Source organism: Festucalex cinctus, chromosome 14 (assembly GCF_051991245.1).
Source record: "Festucalex cinctus isolate MCC-2025b chromosome 14, RoL_Fcin_1.0, whole genome shotgun sequence".
Classification (NCBI taxonomy): domain Eukaryota; kingdom Metazoa; phylum Chordata; class Actinopteri; order Syngnathiformes; family Syngnathidae; genus Festucalex; species Festucalex cinctus.
In genome coordinates, this window is record NC_135424.1 from 11,165,366 (window position 1) to 11,182,438 (window position 17,073).

Here is a 17,073-nt window from a genome sequence, read left to right on the forward strand (position 1 = left end):
TATGAAAAAGGCCTTGTGCTCCGTGTTTACGTTTGTTCGATTAACTTGGAGGTTTGCTCGTGCCCGAAAAGTCGCGCACACGTCACTGGGGTCCATTTCACGTTTCGCCAGAGGGGTCGCAAATGTGCAAAAACTCTGAATCTTGCATCGTGCCCCTTTAAGATGGATTAAAAAAACAAAACAGTGTGTTTTGCTGTATTGCTCATATTTCCACAAACACAATATTAATAAGACTAGTTTAGACTAGTTAGGGGTTGACTCCCCTTTAAACCTCAATCAACAATATTTTTGTGTTGATTTGAGATGACCTGCACAGTATATTGTCGTCAACATTGCACATTATTATTCACCACAAGCTTTACAACACTACTCGATGCTAGTATGATGGCAAAAACAACACGTTAAGTTTCAGAACAAAGTGCTTGATAACCTTTTGGCCGTTTTAGGCCACTGTAGTTCTCTTCAAGAATCGCTGTGTGACTGAATACTGTGGACTCGTGTCTTAGGCTACTAGCTTCAGTCCACATTGTATAATTTGTCTTGAACACTGATTATCATCATAAGTCAAGTCAAGTCATATTATTTATATAGCGCTTTCAAACAGCTTTAGCTGTCACAAAGCACTTTACAGAAACACAACAAACAACGCGGCAACACAGTGCCCTAGTGGTTAGCATGTCTGCCTCACAGTGAGCAGAGGAGAGTTCCGGGTTTAAATCTCAGCTTCTGTGTGGAGTTTGCGCAGGTTTTCCCCACCTGCGAACCTTTCGTCCTCACAGCATGAGCCCAGAACCGCCGCCATTGTCTCACTAATCCAGGACTATTAACTTTGCCGCACCACTACGAACACATTGGAGATTGGAAAGGCTTCGAAAACTCTCACCGCCGAACAGACTGCAATCTAATTAACTCAGAAGAAATGGGGAGGAGGCGTAAGGGGTGCATGTGTGTGAGGTTAACAGGATCTTGCGGATTAGCGCCTGTTGAAAATGGGCTAGGCTCTGGGCTGACACTTGGGACAAAATAAAAAATTGCTCTGTTCAAGTCATATTTAGATTTCTATATACAGTACATTATATCGAGTCACTTAGATGCTTAACAATTTAATGTGAATTATCAGATTAAAGTGAAGATTTCATTAGCTGATGTAATAAAGTCAGATTCCAGTCTGGCGTAACACTACCATCTGCCATCACTATTTTTCATTCTGACAACAGGAAATCGCAATCTGGATCCAGTTTACTAATTTGACACAGAACACTAAAATGAATCACAAGCATGACAGCAGTGGAAGTCACAGCGTGCTGTAGCTGGTTGAAAAAGTGAAGACAACTACAACTGTCTATCCCTATTAGGCATCATCTGCATACAGTATATCATTTGAAAACATATTGAATTCAAGGACTCCACTTAGTGTAGGAACAACACTATGAAATTTGGGATATTTTTGGGGTCTGCCACTTTAGTTGGTACATGGGCTATAGAAATGAAACCCCGAGCAAACGATTCTTGCTCATCTTTCTGAGAGGAAAGAAAACAGATTTGTGCTGAGGTTATTGTTTCACCGAGGAGCTCGCTTGGTTGTGGTAAGTCAGGAGCAGCTGAGCTAGCACAGCTTCCACCTCCTGAGGCCTGGGAACTGTTGGCGTGTCAATATTTCACTATGTGTGTCCTTTGTGTGTTGGCACACGTGGCTTTCTGTTTTCATCCTTGGATTCTCACAGCTATGCACAGTGAATGTGTTCGTCCAGTGAAGCTCACTTCATGCATTCCCTGCCCTCCCTCATATTTGACATTCTTTAGCCTTGTATGGTAGATCGCCATCAGATGTTGCTCCACAGGAGAATAATAATAAGTGGAGCCTGCTAAGGCCTCTACAGGCCACCGCACTGCCCACAGGGAAGTGTTTGTGTGTATGTGGGTTGGGAGGTGGCGGGGTGGGGAGGAGGAGCTAAATAAAAAGCTCAATACAACAATATAGGAGTAATATATATTTTTTTTTTTTTGCTTTAATTTTGGTTTTTGTATTCATTTTGGCATTGTCTTCTATTCAGAAAAAAACAAAAACGTATTTAGCCTACAAAATAACCTTACATGTGGATCAGAACGGAAAGTATATCAACAGTGGCTGGACAAAATATTGATATTGTGAGACATTGCTTCTCTTGGAACAGTACTCATAAGTCAAAACTACTCTTGTTGCTGCTTATTTCCAAGAAATGTGCAGTTACGCAAACTAAGGATACGAGTCCCTTTGGTGTTTGTGTCTGTGAATAGCGCTATACAAATGATGCTTACTTACTTACTTAATTACTTACTCACTGTAACATAATTCATTGACACGTAGTTCATTTGTTTCAAATTGAAATGTAAACGTTATTACACACATTAGCGTTGAAGCATGCTAGTTGGAAACTCGTTACCATAAAAAAATAAAATAAAATGCTACGTTCTTCCAGCTAGCAAAACGGAAACATTCTCCACTAGTAAACAAACACTGCCATGTCTTTTGACCAAGGCAGAGCACTTGAATAAATTATTTTCTTTCTGTCGGGTGATAAGTCTCATATTCACAATGGAAAGCGCCTCTGATCGGCTAGCCTTCTTTTGAATAAATGAAGCGTCAGTCAAAAAAGTGCTACGTGAGGTACACTGCTTGCAAGCGAGACATCTAACCTAATTTACATTTAAAAATTGGAATCAAAAATAGACAGTGGAAATTCAGACTCAGCTGACAAGATTATTAAGGGACTGGTTAATCAATTCAGGAGATAGCAAGACATGACATTTTCTAATGGAAGCTATAGCTAAAAAGCAAGCTAACCATTGAGTGGTTCATTTGTTGACTGATGTGGTTTGACTTAGAATCTGTTTGGTTATGTTAGATGGTTTATTTCCCTGTTAACTAACTGAAAATGCTGTGATCACATGATCTTGACTTATTTGTTGTGGCACAGGTGTGTTATTTTGTCAGTGAAATAGATTGTGTGCCGTAGTAGTTCCAACTACCATTCACTGCTATTCAATATATTGTGTGCATATATGGAAACCCAAACACAATTTACTCCAGAAATGTATTTATTTATTTATTTATTTATTTATTTATTTATTTATTTATTTATTTATTCATTCATTTATTTATTTATTTATTTAATAACTCCACAGAAGCGGGCTGGATCTCGTATATAAATTTTAGCTTACTTAACAAAGCCTGCTAGCTTGGATGCATGAAACAGTATATTATAAACTATCATTACATTTCATATCTTTAATACTGTATTACTGTTTCAAATGTTATCAATACTACCATTTCAACTTCAATATTTCCAAGACTAATAAAGTACAGTGGTTTTTTTTGGCTTTTCAAACTTAATGTAGAAACCAAAGCTAATAAGAAGAGATGACCCAAAGAAGAAGACGTCACATTTTCACTTCTTGACATTTGAGTCACAATCAACCATTGTCTAATCTAACCCCAAATCAACAATGCCATGGCCATGTCATGACATTTATGAGGCAAATCAACATGTTTTTTTTAACCATTGTTGTACTGAGTCAGGCTGGTTGTTGTACAAGGGTGATCATTTCCATCTATTCCCTGGTTATTGTTAGAGTATGTGCTGCTGATTGTTTGTAGTTTGGTCAGACAAATAAATGTGCAAATGTTTATTTTTGTGAAACAGTTCAAACTTGGTGGAAATCTGTGCTCTTAATTGAGCGATATTCTACAGTAGTTTTTTATGAAGAAAGTGACGTTGATCGTACAGTACCGTATACATTTGTCAACCATGTTATGGCTTTTTGGCGTTTAAAGAATTTCACAATCTTCTATTTATTCATACAGTTGAATTACCCGATAATCGCCTCTGCCTCAACTCTCACTTACTCCATGACAGTTCCAAGGGTTAAGCCACAATGAAATGCTAAAAATGTAGAACAAATGTCAGAATGAATCAATGTTAAAAGCCTGGATTGTGGATTGTCATCCCAGAGGGAGGAAATGCCAATGTGTGTGTTCATATTCATAGTTTGGGACACTTCACTTGGATGAAAAATCAACATGACTTCCTGCACTGGATATGAGAAGCTCAATTTGGCATTAAAAAGGGAAAAAAAAGTAAATACTGTAATAGTCAGACAGGCTATGTTGCATTACATGTGATGTGTTAAAAGAAAATATTTCTGTTAAAACCTGTTTGCTTGATAACACACAAGTTATGTTCTTATCTTATGTTCTGATGACACTAACATGACCCAAGTGAGTCATTTCCATATCTTGAAAGTGGAAGTCATGTCAAAAGATTTTCTTTGCTATAATGTATGTGCCCCCACTAAACGTACGATATTCTGATTAATACTGTGTTTGTTCAATATGAATTAATCAGAAAAATACGCCCTTTTTTTTTTTTATCATTCTCGGGGGGCTACTATTTTGTCCTGTACTGCCACCTGCTGTTAACTGAAATTGACGTCACAGTGCCACGAGCTTTGCTTGTAAACGTCACATAACCAAACCCAGAAGACAGGATAAATACAGGTGGATTTTACTGCTTAACTCATTCAGTGCCATTGACAGCTATACACGTCAAAGTAGGGCTGTGCAATTAATCGAAATACAATTATAATTTCAATAATTACACTCCACAATTACAAAATCAGCATAATCATAAACTAAAAAGACTATTGTGTTGTTTAAATTTATACATTTGCACCTTTTTTAAATTTTAAAATAACTAATTGGATTTTTTTTTCATCCAAAAGGAACTTACATAAATATAGTGTTTCAAATAATTTTATTTGTCTTAATATTTTTTTATTTGTTTTTTTATGTTTAAAAATTTTCTTGTTTTGTACCAAAAAATATATATATATATATATTGCCCTACTGCACAGTGCATATGCTGCACTCCAACTTTCACATTTTTTGGCAACATAAATAAATATATATTATTATAAATCATGTTTGGTCAAAAACTTAATAATAGTGTTTCTATTTTTTTTATTTATTTGGTCCTAATATTTTTAAACGCTTAAACATTTTCTTGTTTTGTGCCAAAACATAAATAACCGTTTGAATAATCATGATTTCAACTTTTGCCAAAATAATCATGAATATTATTTTTCCCATAATCGAGCTACGTCAACGATCCATTTTTACTGGGCTGGCAGTGAATGAGTTAATTCATATACCACAAACACAATATTTATTAGAATACCGTGTTTAGACTAGTGGGAGCACATAGAACATATTGGAATTATTTTTTTTTTGACTTGACTTCCGCTTTAAGCTAAATGCTAACATATTGATGCTAACTGTGTTGCAAAAGTAAGAGAGCCATCAACCAACAGCAACAACGAGGTACACCAGGACGAGTTGTAAATATTTGACAAATATATTAGAGTAATAGAATAAAATTAACAGAGCTATCCATTGTCTTAAAGAGCAGGTGTATTGCTTTTCAAGTCTTCCATTTCCATTGTGATGGACAGCACGGTATGAATTTAAGATGATGTTGCATATTCATACAATGACGCTCTTCACACCCACTGGTTGATTTAAATTTTAATTTTTGGCTTGTTAACGTTGCCCTACATTTGACAGTAGAAAAAAAAAATCTCCCTCACATTCTGTTTAATGTTTCAAGAGGGAGAAGTCATTTACATAGAGATAATGCAATTCTCAGGAAGAACAAGAACACAGTCTGGCCCTTGCCTCAGAGAAACACAGTAATCAGATCATTTACCAGCACAGTTCAGTTGATATGCCACTTTTATTTTTACATAGTTGAAAGGGCAACGTAATTGTTGGCTGTAGAATGACTGCACAACTGTAGGTGGCACAATAACGTGTGTTTCCATTACCCTCAGTTTTGCGCAAAAGGCAAGTTTCGCAAAAGCAAGGAAAGGAAACAAAAAGGTTTTTGCGATCTCATGAGGTGGTTTTTCCGTTCTATCCGTCCTCACGAGTTACAAATTGAAATTGTGCTTTATCGAAAAAGTAATGGCATATTACTTGCCACGTTCATCTGACATGGTTTATGTATAAAATGCATCCTTGGTACTAGTAGCAAGACTGACATGAGTCATCATAGTACCACAGGGCATTGAGACTGACGTAACATACAAAGCAGTCGAAGAGAAATATTACAATGCAGATGTTGATTAATTGGCAAATAAAGACAGAAACAAAGCCGCTTTCATTTTTGCTCATTCTCAGACAGTGCCACTGCCACAGATCATCACCTCACATTAACGTGGTGACATATAGGAGAGAGGCATTCCCATAATTCCCAGTTGCAATGGCTCTAAGTGCTAACTCATTATTGTTTTCCAATTTCCACATACAGTAGTTCATTGCCTGCTCAATTATGAGTGACTCACATAAGCACATATTATCTGGATAGAAATAAATACACAAAAGCATGGCTCATTTAATTATTATACTGTACTTTAATGGTTATGTAGGATTCAACCTAATATAAGACAGCAATTAATTACTCCCTCATTAAATGTGGAACAGTGAGTAGATGAATTGGGATCCGGTCTAAAATGACTGCTGCCAAAATCGATTATCCTAATGAAAAGGCTGGATCACAATGGTGAACAATATCAGATTTATTCTAGCTCGATGCCAGCTTAGTGAGTCATGTAGATTGGAATTTATGACACTGAGGCATAAAGAACAAAGGTGAAAATATGAAGGAAAAAAAAAAAAAGCCAGGAAAACTCAGCGTAGTCCTTTTGGTCTATGTTGATCTCATTTTTAATATGTTGAAGAAGAGGACAATCCTTGGCAACTATTATCAGTTTGTGTTCATTTCATGAATATTTAACAACATTGTTAATGGAAAGTGATATTTTAACAGCAATACAGCTGAAATGTCCACGCTGTTTCTTGTTTTATTCTTTTTGGTTTGGCTAAGGATGTCTCTTTGTAAAGGTGAAGAAAATAAGTTAGCTTTTTTTAAACTTTGAAAATATGGATGGGTCTGGGAAAGAATATTTTGAAGTTTTCTAGTTTTACATTAAAAAAAAAGGATAATGTAATCCTCATAGAACTGCAATGTGGGTTCTGCTGAATTTTCTTTTCATATTGTTAAAGTAAAGCTGGTATTATTGTGGCCTTTTTTTTTTATTTACCGGTAAGTTTTTTGTTTTGTTTTTTAATCTATTTTATTGTTATGTACTCATAAAGTGACCTCATTCAATTACAACATTGTCTTCAGAAAATTTTGACTTTATTTTCATATTATTATGATTATTATTATTATTATTATTATTATTTCTTTTTAGTGGTTTGCACTGAACTTGTATGGAGTTTCTTGTGAACATGCAATATACAAATGTAAGGGAGCCTCAAGATTCAGAACAAGACCTCTGTCCGGTTAGGGGTGGAATCATGATGTCATTCTGTATATCTGTGCTTTATAATAATAATAATAGTTTTGAAAGGTTTTGAAGTTCATTCTGTGCATGTGCAGGACAGGCGTATTCTATGTTTGCAATTAAATGGAGATGTTGTCCATTTATGGGAAAGACTCCCGCGGAGCAGTCACAGCCTCCGGTGGAAGCATTTATCCTATCGTAAAACAGCCTCATTGCTGACTCTCATAAACTCGGAACAAAAAAGGTAGAGTAAAATAAACATATGCTGTTAATATGCAAGCCGGCAATAATGAATGAATGATAACAAAAGTAATGAATACCATTTTACATGTGTAAGATTACAAAAGCGAAGCCTGATTTGCATTAGAAATATGCCAAATTTACAATTGGCCACAGCTTTGTAAAATGAAGTTTACTCATAAATACAATGTTGGGGAAAACCAGTGCAATTGGCATGCATAGGACAATGAGTCAGGAGGACTATTACTCATTTTGCATTCAAGAGCGACACCTGTTTAAAGGCAAGACAAATCTGTCTAACTCCGCAACCTTGCACCACACTACTTCTTTTTTTTTTCTTTTTTTTTTATTATTAGTATTTTTTTACTTAAATGATTACTTGCTGCTTCACGTTACATGCCACACATTGTTTGCATCGTCACATTTCAGACTTCCTAATCATGTGATGTATTTTCCACACCCACTGCATAACAAGTGCTGTAACTTTCACAAAATATCCAAATTGTACCAAGAATATCATGAATTTTAGCTGGAGTTAAAATATGTAACTTTAATCTAACTATTAGACCATTTTTTACTCAACACATTGGAAACTCTACATAAAAGTGAATTTACTTGCTGACATCATCTTGGGTTTCTCACCAAAACGTTTTGACTAAGATTGACATTTGCAATAACTTCCTCCAAAGAAGACGTGTAGCATTTTCATGATTGTTTGGTTTACAGAGAGGGCACGGTCTGCTTTGACAAAATGATGTGCAAAGCTGTGAAGGAGGAAGGAGTTGAGGACAAGAGGGGCCCGGCAGCTGTCACACTAACATACGCCTCCCTCTGTGAATAGAGTAGACATGGACCAGGGCTGGGGTTGGTCGTGTGGATGGTGGGGGTGGTGTGGTGTTTGGAAGGGAGCACACAGCTGCCACGGAGCTGTCACTCATGTGTTATCATGCCTTTCATCTGGACTGCCTAATGGGACACTGTGGCCATTAGCCACAACCAAGCCCTATAGCATTTAGCTAAACTAAGCTAAGCTAATAATTTGATTTGGGCGTCCCCCACTGGTGTCACCCGTATGTGACTACTACTGTTACACTTATACAATATATGTTAAAAAGGATTGTGATGTTTGTGTCACTTTTCATTTCTTTAATGTAAAAAAAATAAATTAAAAAAAAAAAAAAATCCCTATGCTTATATCGGTTTCCCAAACAGCCACTTGGTTCACTTACACATTAATTTATTTTCAATGCTGCTTTTCTTTAGGGCAATGGGGAGGCGGAAGCTGAAGCCAATTACAACTGACCGCGGGTAAGTCAGTCAGAAAACTTTTCCTGAACTTCTCACCAAACAACCAGGGAATAGGCTATACAGACAACTTTTCACACGGGCCCTCCACACGTTATGTGATATCAGTGTCAGACCAACCATTAATAACATTCGAAAGAAGGGCTGACGAGTACGACTCGTTGAAGCCACGGCGTATTGACAAAGTAAATTAAATGCCACAATTCAGAGAGTATTACGCAGCTTCCAAGTGTCTTTATATCTGTAGTCAAGTAAATCCAACACTGACATCTTGTGGAAGAACTTAGTTAATCAAAGAAGTCACCACATCAATTTATTTATTTTCTATACCGTATCCTAGATGGTTTTGTTTGTTTGTGCAAAAGGTAGACAACACTATGGACTGATTGGTAGTCAATTACAGTGCATATATAAGAGACAGAAAAACATTCATGACCACACCTACGCCGTTTCTGAGTGGGAACTGAAGTGTACATACTGTAGCTAAAAACATGCATTTATACATAGATACAACCGTACATAAACCAGTCATAACTTCAGACACACTTTCTAGTGCTATTGAATGAGAAAGTGTTTGCAAACGTGCAAAAATACTGTGAATGCATACACCAAAAAGATCCTCTGGCACTTGCTTTGTCAATGTGTGAGAAGAGGTGAGAGTTGTTGTAGGACAACTCTGGGTTGCTTTACTTTATTTTTATTTTTTTTATTTTTTTTTTACATAATAACTCGTCTGCTCACAATGGCCTGAGCATCTGACAGTTCCTGGCTGAGAAGACCACCACCGTGCTGGAGCAAACGCATTGCCCACCCAAGCAGGCAATGTTTTTTTTTTTTTTTTTTTTTTTTTAAATTCTCTTTCCAAAGTTCAAAAGGGATCATCAAGTTGTGCAGCCACTAGTCTAAACATTGAATTCTGATTAGTATTTTGTGGAATATCATTTCAAGAGACAAATCAACCTTTTTTTTTTTTCTTTTTTTTTCTTTTCTTTTCTTTTAAATTAGAGGTGTAAAATCCATGTCCAGAAAGTCGAAACCCGGCCACAGTTTGGCTTTAGCCACAGGTGCTTCTGCTTAACCGGCAGGTAAACATATGGCTCTATCAGCTGAGTAAATAGTGTGACATCAAACAATGCAATCGAGTCAGCTTGTAATTCTCCAATAAAAATAAAATAAATAGAAAACAGGTTTTGAACCTTCATTCATGGGGTTTACAATTCTCCATTATTCAAACATCAGGCAGTGTTTAGCACCAATCTCCTCAAGAGTACAGTACGTTGTACTTAAAAAATAAAATAAAACTACGTCATATTGTGGGACACTTCCAATGTAAATGCAAAAATATAAATGAACCGAACTCAACAATACCATATTGCTTACCAAAAACAAGACTTCTTGATTTTGTGTTTCAATCGTATTTCTGATTACTCAAAAATGTTTTCATGCATGTTCTTTCTTCCATGTGTCAAAAATGAAAAGTGTTTTATTGAGTCTTAAAAACGCATCTAATTTGGAATCCAAAAGTGGTCAGAGCATGCAAACCACTACAAGTATGTCTGCGTAAGCTATCATTGTAACGTAAAGATGAATAGGATTGAAATGTATCTTTACTAATATGTTTGCAGCAATGGTGAGCAGCAACATTTTTGTTTATTTGGTCACGAAATTTGCATACTGAAGTATAGAAGGCATATGGTACAAGAAACTATAGAAGGATTAGCAATCAAATTCAGATGTAGCAAAACAAACTGGCCCAACAGCTCTACTGCCCTCCAGTGGAATTAAAGCAAGATTGCAAGTGAACTGGCCTCTTCCCGGGACTCACATTTTTTTCAATCGTCGACCCATTTAAATAAGAGAAATAAACCCAAACACTGACTTTTCAAAATTTCATCTACACAACTACTTGGGCCTTTTGAGCAGGAGCCAAATATGTGTGTGTGTGGGGGGGGGGGGGGGGGGGGGGGGGGGGGGGGGGGGGGGGGGGCGTGCGTTGTAACATTCTTCCGGACTTTCCAAATCTGTCCTCTCTGCCACGCACGGTCGTCCCGCTCTAATTCAGAATTACTCCCATTCCCGTACTGCTCCAATTATGCAGGTCAACTGCATCACTTAATAAAAAACAACTCATACACGTGCGAGCACATTGTGCCTCATACTATTGTGCAAGACTACGACCAGGAAACTTGAAATAACCTATTACAGGTACATGTTATTCAGTTTTTCGCTGAATGTCTTGCAATAATAGCACACATTTTGGCACAGACCAAACAAAAAACAAAAAAAAACAACAAAAACAACTGAAATCACATATAATAATATAAATATCTGTGCTGCTACTAAGGATTATTTTAATAATCTGTCACTTTTTAGATTAATCAATGAATGATTTAGAAAAGCATTGACATTCCTTTCTTGAGTTCAAATTAACAATGCAACAACATCAATTGCTCATCAAAACTGTAACTCAACCCCATGACATAGCCTACTGTAATAATTTCCAAAAATGAACAAAAGTACACCGCAAGAATGAATTGCAAAGAAAATGTGAACCGAAACAGGGCCTGTCCCTCCCCAAAAAATGGGGGAGGACTACAAACAAAAGTGCCCATCTGTGTCTTTTCTAAAAAAAAAAAAACAACAACGTGCGATTGGAAGAGTCTCGCTCCCCCACGCGGTGCTCTGTCATTCAACAAACGTATTCATGAGTTTTGATCGTCCCTTTAGGAACGTATCGGAGGCTTACCTTGCTTTCTTGAAAGAAGTTTCACATTGCTCGGCAGAGAACCACCGCCATTTTGCCACTACGCACTGAATCGTTCCGACGTAAATAACAATGACGGGGTAGGTCGAAATAAAGTTTCTCCAAAATGTATTAAACTGGAAATGATTTTTGAAAAATGAATACCATAGTTATGTTCGTAACAACCAAATAAATAATATAGACCAAACTTGTCATGACAGCTGGGGTTCCATTTAAATGCTTGGCTCAAATACAGTTAAAATAATTCAAACAACACTTTAATGTGTTCTTAAGAGTCTGATAGGAAACATGCTAACAACATTTAAAGCCTAAATTTGTTCAATAAAAAGTGTTATACACTTACTTTTCCCTAAAAAGTGCTTGCACTGAGGGAAGCCATTTTCTTTTATGATGCAATCGAAGGTAGCAAAGCTCCACCCCTACACATTTGGTACCATTGGAAGCCTCCGAATGTCCTCTACAGAGCACAAAAGGAGTTAATTCAATCGGATGCACTGGGTGGGAGATATTCAGGTTTACAAATGTCCACTACAGAGGACAAATTTGAATTGCTGGTAGTCAGGAGGGTAGACGACTTCCGCTTCGTTCACGTCTTAAATGTAGTCAGCCCGTCATTGCCGCCTGGTGGTTATTCTTCATATCGTGCTGATAAATGCTTCTTCGGTGGTACTTATTCTGATTATCGGTTGATGAAGCAGCTAAGAGGTGCACTAGCGCCATCCGCGGATGTTTGTGTTTGTTTTATTGTGATTACATGCAGTAGGCATTTGCTTCGAAAACGTTTCATGTGTATTAATATTTATTCGTGTATGTATTTCTGAAGTTCCGTTCGGTTGGGTTTCTCGATTAAACACATTTGAACAGTTTTGAATGGCTCATCTTCCTTTGCCCCACCATGCAGTGTATGCTTTTTATTGTCTCTTTTCTTGTCTGTAATGTGCAATCTTGTCCCCTCTGAAATGTGTCAGTGAAGACAAATTTCCCTATGGGGACCAATAAAAGGACCAATAAATCCATCTAACCTAATGTAATGTAACGTAATCTAATCTAATTCAAACTAATATAATCTAATACAATCTAATATTAGTCTGATTATGAAAACTACCAAATGTAATTGGAAATTATTGATTTGTATAGTCTTTTCAGTCCATGAATGTCTTGTTTTACTTGAAAGAAAAAATAATAATAAAATTGAAAGATTCGTTTAGAACGTATTTACATTTGAGAGACTGAAATCTGATTTGGACTTTTAAAACTAAGATTCTGAAAATGATTCAAAGCCTTTTCACTTCCTTTGCATTTTGTGTGTATGTGTGTCTGCATTTGATCAGTGTAATTTGGTGGCCTGGTGATAGCTTTCTGCCTCCATGAGAGAAAATAAAAATGTCATAGCCTACTAGGCATACTGTGATTGGCAACACGGTGCAGTGCAACCATTTTCACAAGACACATCTCTCGCTCTCTCACAAAACAAAACAAAGCAATGGTTTTCATCAGAGCACTAGTGACGTGTTATTTTAAAATGTGAACCACCTTTGGGTCCAGCAGAGTCAGTCAACTGCCTGGTACTACAATAGGGTTTAATTACAAAAGACTGTACCTCGTATTGTTTGTAGTGGTCTCAACCCATAATATAATGCAAATACTTAATAATTCCATGTTTATATGTATAATTACAAGGGCCTTGTTTGTCTTGACTTAGATGAAGCTCATTTTATACTTTGAGTGTTTGCTGTACTAAATTGTTGGTTGCTAGGAGACCGTTTCCACACTGACGTGAACCCCCCAAAAATATAAACACATTGGAAGGGAAGATTCCGTTATGATTCTTAAAGTAAACATCTGCTGAGCCCAAGGTGGAACAATTTTGTCATTTTGAGTCGGGCTGCGGCACCAGTTAATGCCAATTAAAGCGCTTTTCTGCTGGGACATTTACATAAGGCTGTGGAGAGAAGCACAGAGCAGGGGTTGTTTTCCATTCTGGCACCAGACGTTTCCTAGAGACACTCAGGCCTGTTTTCAGCACCTTCAGGAGATTTTTGTTTGACATGGAGCAAAAAAAAGGGATGAATCCTCTTGGGTTTATATTTAGTTCAGACCTCTCATTACAGTCTGACTCACAGGGTCGCTCACTTGACTTATTGCCAGTTATAATTTAAATGAAAAGAGCGCTAGGTAGGACACATGAGCAGGATAACCTCAACTCTTTTGGATGTGCTGCTAATATGCTTGTTTTCCTGACAGCCCCAGGCCAGTGAAAAACAGTTTTAGAAACTTTTTTTTTGTTGTTGTTGTAAAGCTTTATTGTTTCATAACGATTTCTCCATTCATTCTCATTTGTGAGACAATAGTACATCACAAGTCATAAAATTTGAAAGTCAATGCAAATTTTCAGTTACATAAAAAGTTGGCAATTGAACCGTCACAATGTTTGACCTCAGCATATCTCTCAAAAACCAGTTTCAGGCGGTATCAAATACTGTACTTAATTCCTCAATGTTTGTGTCTTGTATTTATCTGTCTTTTTTGTAGCTTGTAATTCATGGAAATATTTTGTAAGGATGGGTGAGTAGTACCGATATCAGGTATCGCGTTATTTCAAGGTATCTGTACTCGCGACAGTATTTTATGATCAGGAATGAGAAATTAGAAGAATAGAAAATCACCATTAATTTTATGCAGTTATACAGAAAATGCTATATCAGGATACATTGTGAATGTGTTTTTTTTTTTTTTTTTTTTAAATCATCTGTCATTGTTTTTTGGAAATATTGCATGTATCAAAAGTACTAGTGGTATCAATCAGTCCTTGATATCAGCGACTACTCAAGAGTTGAGGATTAATACTAGTACCAGTCTGAAAAAAGTGGTATTGAACATCGCTAATATTTTATCACCCCAAGATTATGAACTAAGCGTTGAAGCAAGCAAATCCTAGCGTCAGTCTCCCTTGAAGTAAAATGGGTCATCACCAACCTCTTTCAGAAAATAACCGACCTTTGTACCAGAGGAACAATCTGCTCCAATTTAATTGGTAAGGGAGAATAAATGAGTTCGGACGACATTTTAAAGCACCCAGCGGGAGCTCCAAAATAGGCCTCATCGCAGTGGGATTCGCTCTGGCTGCAAAAGTGGTGGAGAAATATGTCAGCAATTTGAGGGTCCAATCAAAACAGAAAAGACTATCTTAGCGAACTGACCCAACAGAAATAGCAGGATGGGCAGAATTAATGTCCGACAGCTTGGGACCTTAAATGACTTTGTATGCCCTTGTGTGTTTTCAGAGTCTGCTGGGAGAGCACAGTATTATTATTACATTTCAAGAGTTAGGTAGTTTCAAAAACAATGACTATGCCTCAAATATGATTATTTCAAGCTGACTGTAAATCCAGACATTGAGAGACGGAATTGTTAAATTTATCTACAAAACAATTTGAAGCAATCATTGCAATTCAGATTCGCTATTTTCGATGAGGCTTTTGAACCCTTCAACAGATATTTTGGCCCACGACTTGTGAAAGGTAACTTTTCTAGACTCCATGTTTCATCTCCTTCCACAAATCTACAAACGGATTTTGATCAGGGCTCTTCAGACTGAGCTAATGTTTTCTTCTTCGCCATTCTTGGATATCTTTAGCTGAGTGTTTTGTGTCATGATACTGTTGAATTTCACACACTGTGCTGAAGATTTGACCGTAGGATACCTTGATAGTATTGAGAATTCATGTGTGATGTAGCAAAGCAGCCACAGACATATTACAAGTAGAGATAGACCGATAAGGTTTTTTTGGGCCCGATACCGATACCAATTATTAGTAGTGAAGGATGCCGATAACCGATATTTGGAGCCGATATTCATTTTCACTAAAAAGGGACATCAAAATTTGGAAAAAATACAAACTAGAGCTCTTATCTTTTTTTTTTTTATTTTATTTTATTTTAAAGCACATGTTTATTGAGCAACTTTTAGGGTTAGTAAAATATTTTTAAGTTTGTTTTTTTTTTCAAAAAATCTTAGTCAATACACAAGTTCTGGGATCTCCCAGGCGCAGTAGCATGTTTTCAAAAGTTAAATAAAAACAAACAATTATTTTCTACAAAAAATAAGTCTTCAAAAATTTCAAAATATCCAAAGTATTAAATTTTTACTTATCTTAGTTTTAATTTCAATCAAAAACAGAAGGTGCAGAGAGTTCCCAGGGTCGACAAAAATGAAAATAAAAACTTTTTTTTTTTTAATTTACATTTAAATTAGTTCCCTGAAGTTAACACTTAAAAAAAATAAAAATAAATAAAAAAGGATCTATTATCGGCCATATGATTCTTCAAAATGGCCGATGCCGATATTTCTCAAAATGCTGAATATCGGCACCGATAATCGGCCCAGCCGATAATCGGTCTATCCCTAATTACAAGTACCTCCTCCATGATTCACAGTAGGTACTACTTTGTGTGCTACATCTTTAGCAAATTGTGAGCAAATTGTTAGTTTTTTCAAATATCTTGTCCATATATGTACAGTATCTCACAAAAGTGAGTACACACCTCATAGGCCTATTTAAGTATACCTTTTCATGGAACAAAATGAAAGAAATGAACTTGACACAATGAAAAATAGTCACTGTACAACGGTGTAAATGTATTAATTCTCTCAAAGTAGCTCAAAGTACATTGAGAGGACCTTGTACAAAGTATTGTGACATACTGAAGCAAAGCATGATCCGCTCCCTCCGGAACACACCTATAAGATGACCACTGCCTTGCTCAAGAGGTTGACGGTAAAGGTGATGGACTGGCTGAGCATGTATCCATACTTAAACCCTCTTGAACATCTCTGGGGCAACCCCCAAGGTGGAGGAGCAAAATGTCTCGAGTATCCGCCAGCACCATGATGTCGTTTATCGTCACTGAGGAGTGAAAGAGGATCCCAGTGGCAGCCTACACTGCAAAAAGGACAGTAGAAAATGTAAGAAAAAAAACCAGTAAAATAAGAAAATTATTACTTCAAATAAGCAAAATTATCTGCCAACAGAACAAGAAAAAATTGCTTAAATTTACCTGTAAGATTTAGAAAATAAGGAAATAATACTATTCTCATATCAACCACAGTGGTTTTAAAAATAGTATTTTTATACAAAAAAAAACAAAAAACAAATTATATTGACTTTTTTTCCAAGCTGTAATAAATACAAGTATTTTCTTAAAATACATATGTATTTTTTTTAATCTTGGATAATGTCACCTGAGTGTCAAGCAGGGAAGTAACAGGTCACATATTTAATGGTTTTTGGTATGACCCAGGCCGGGATTGAACCCACAACCTCCAAGTCTGAGGGTAGGCTCTCTACCACTAGATCACTGAATTAGGATATTGGAAT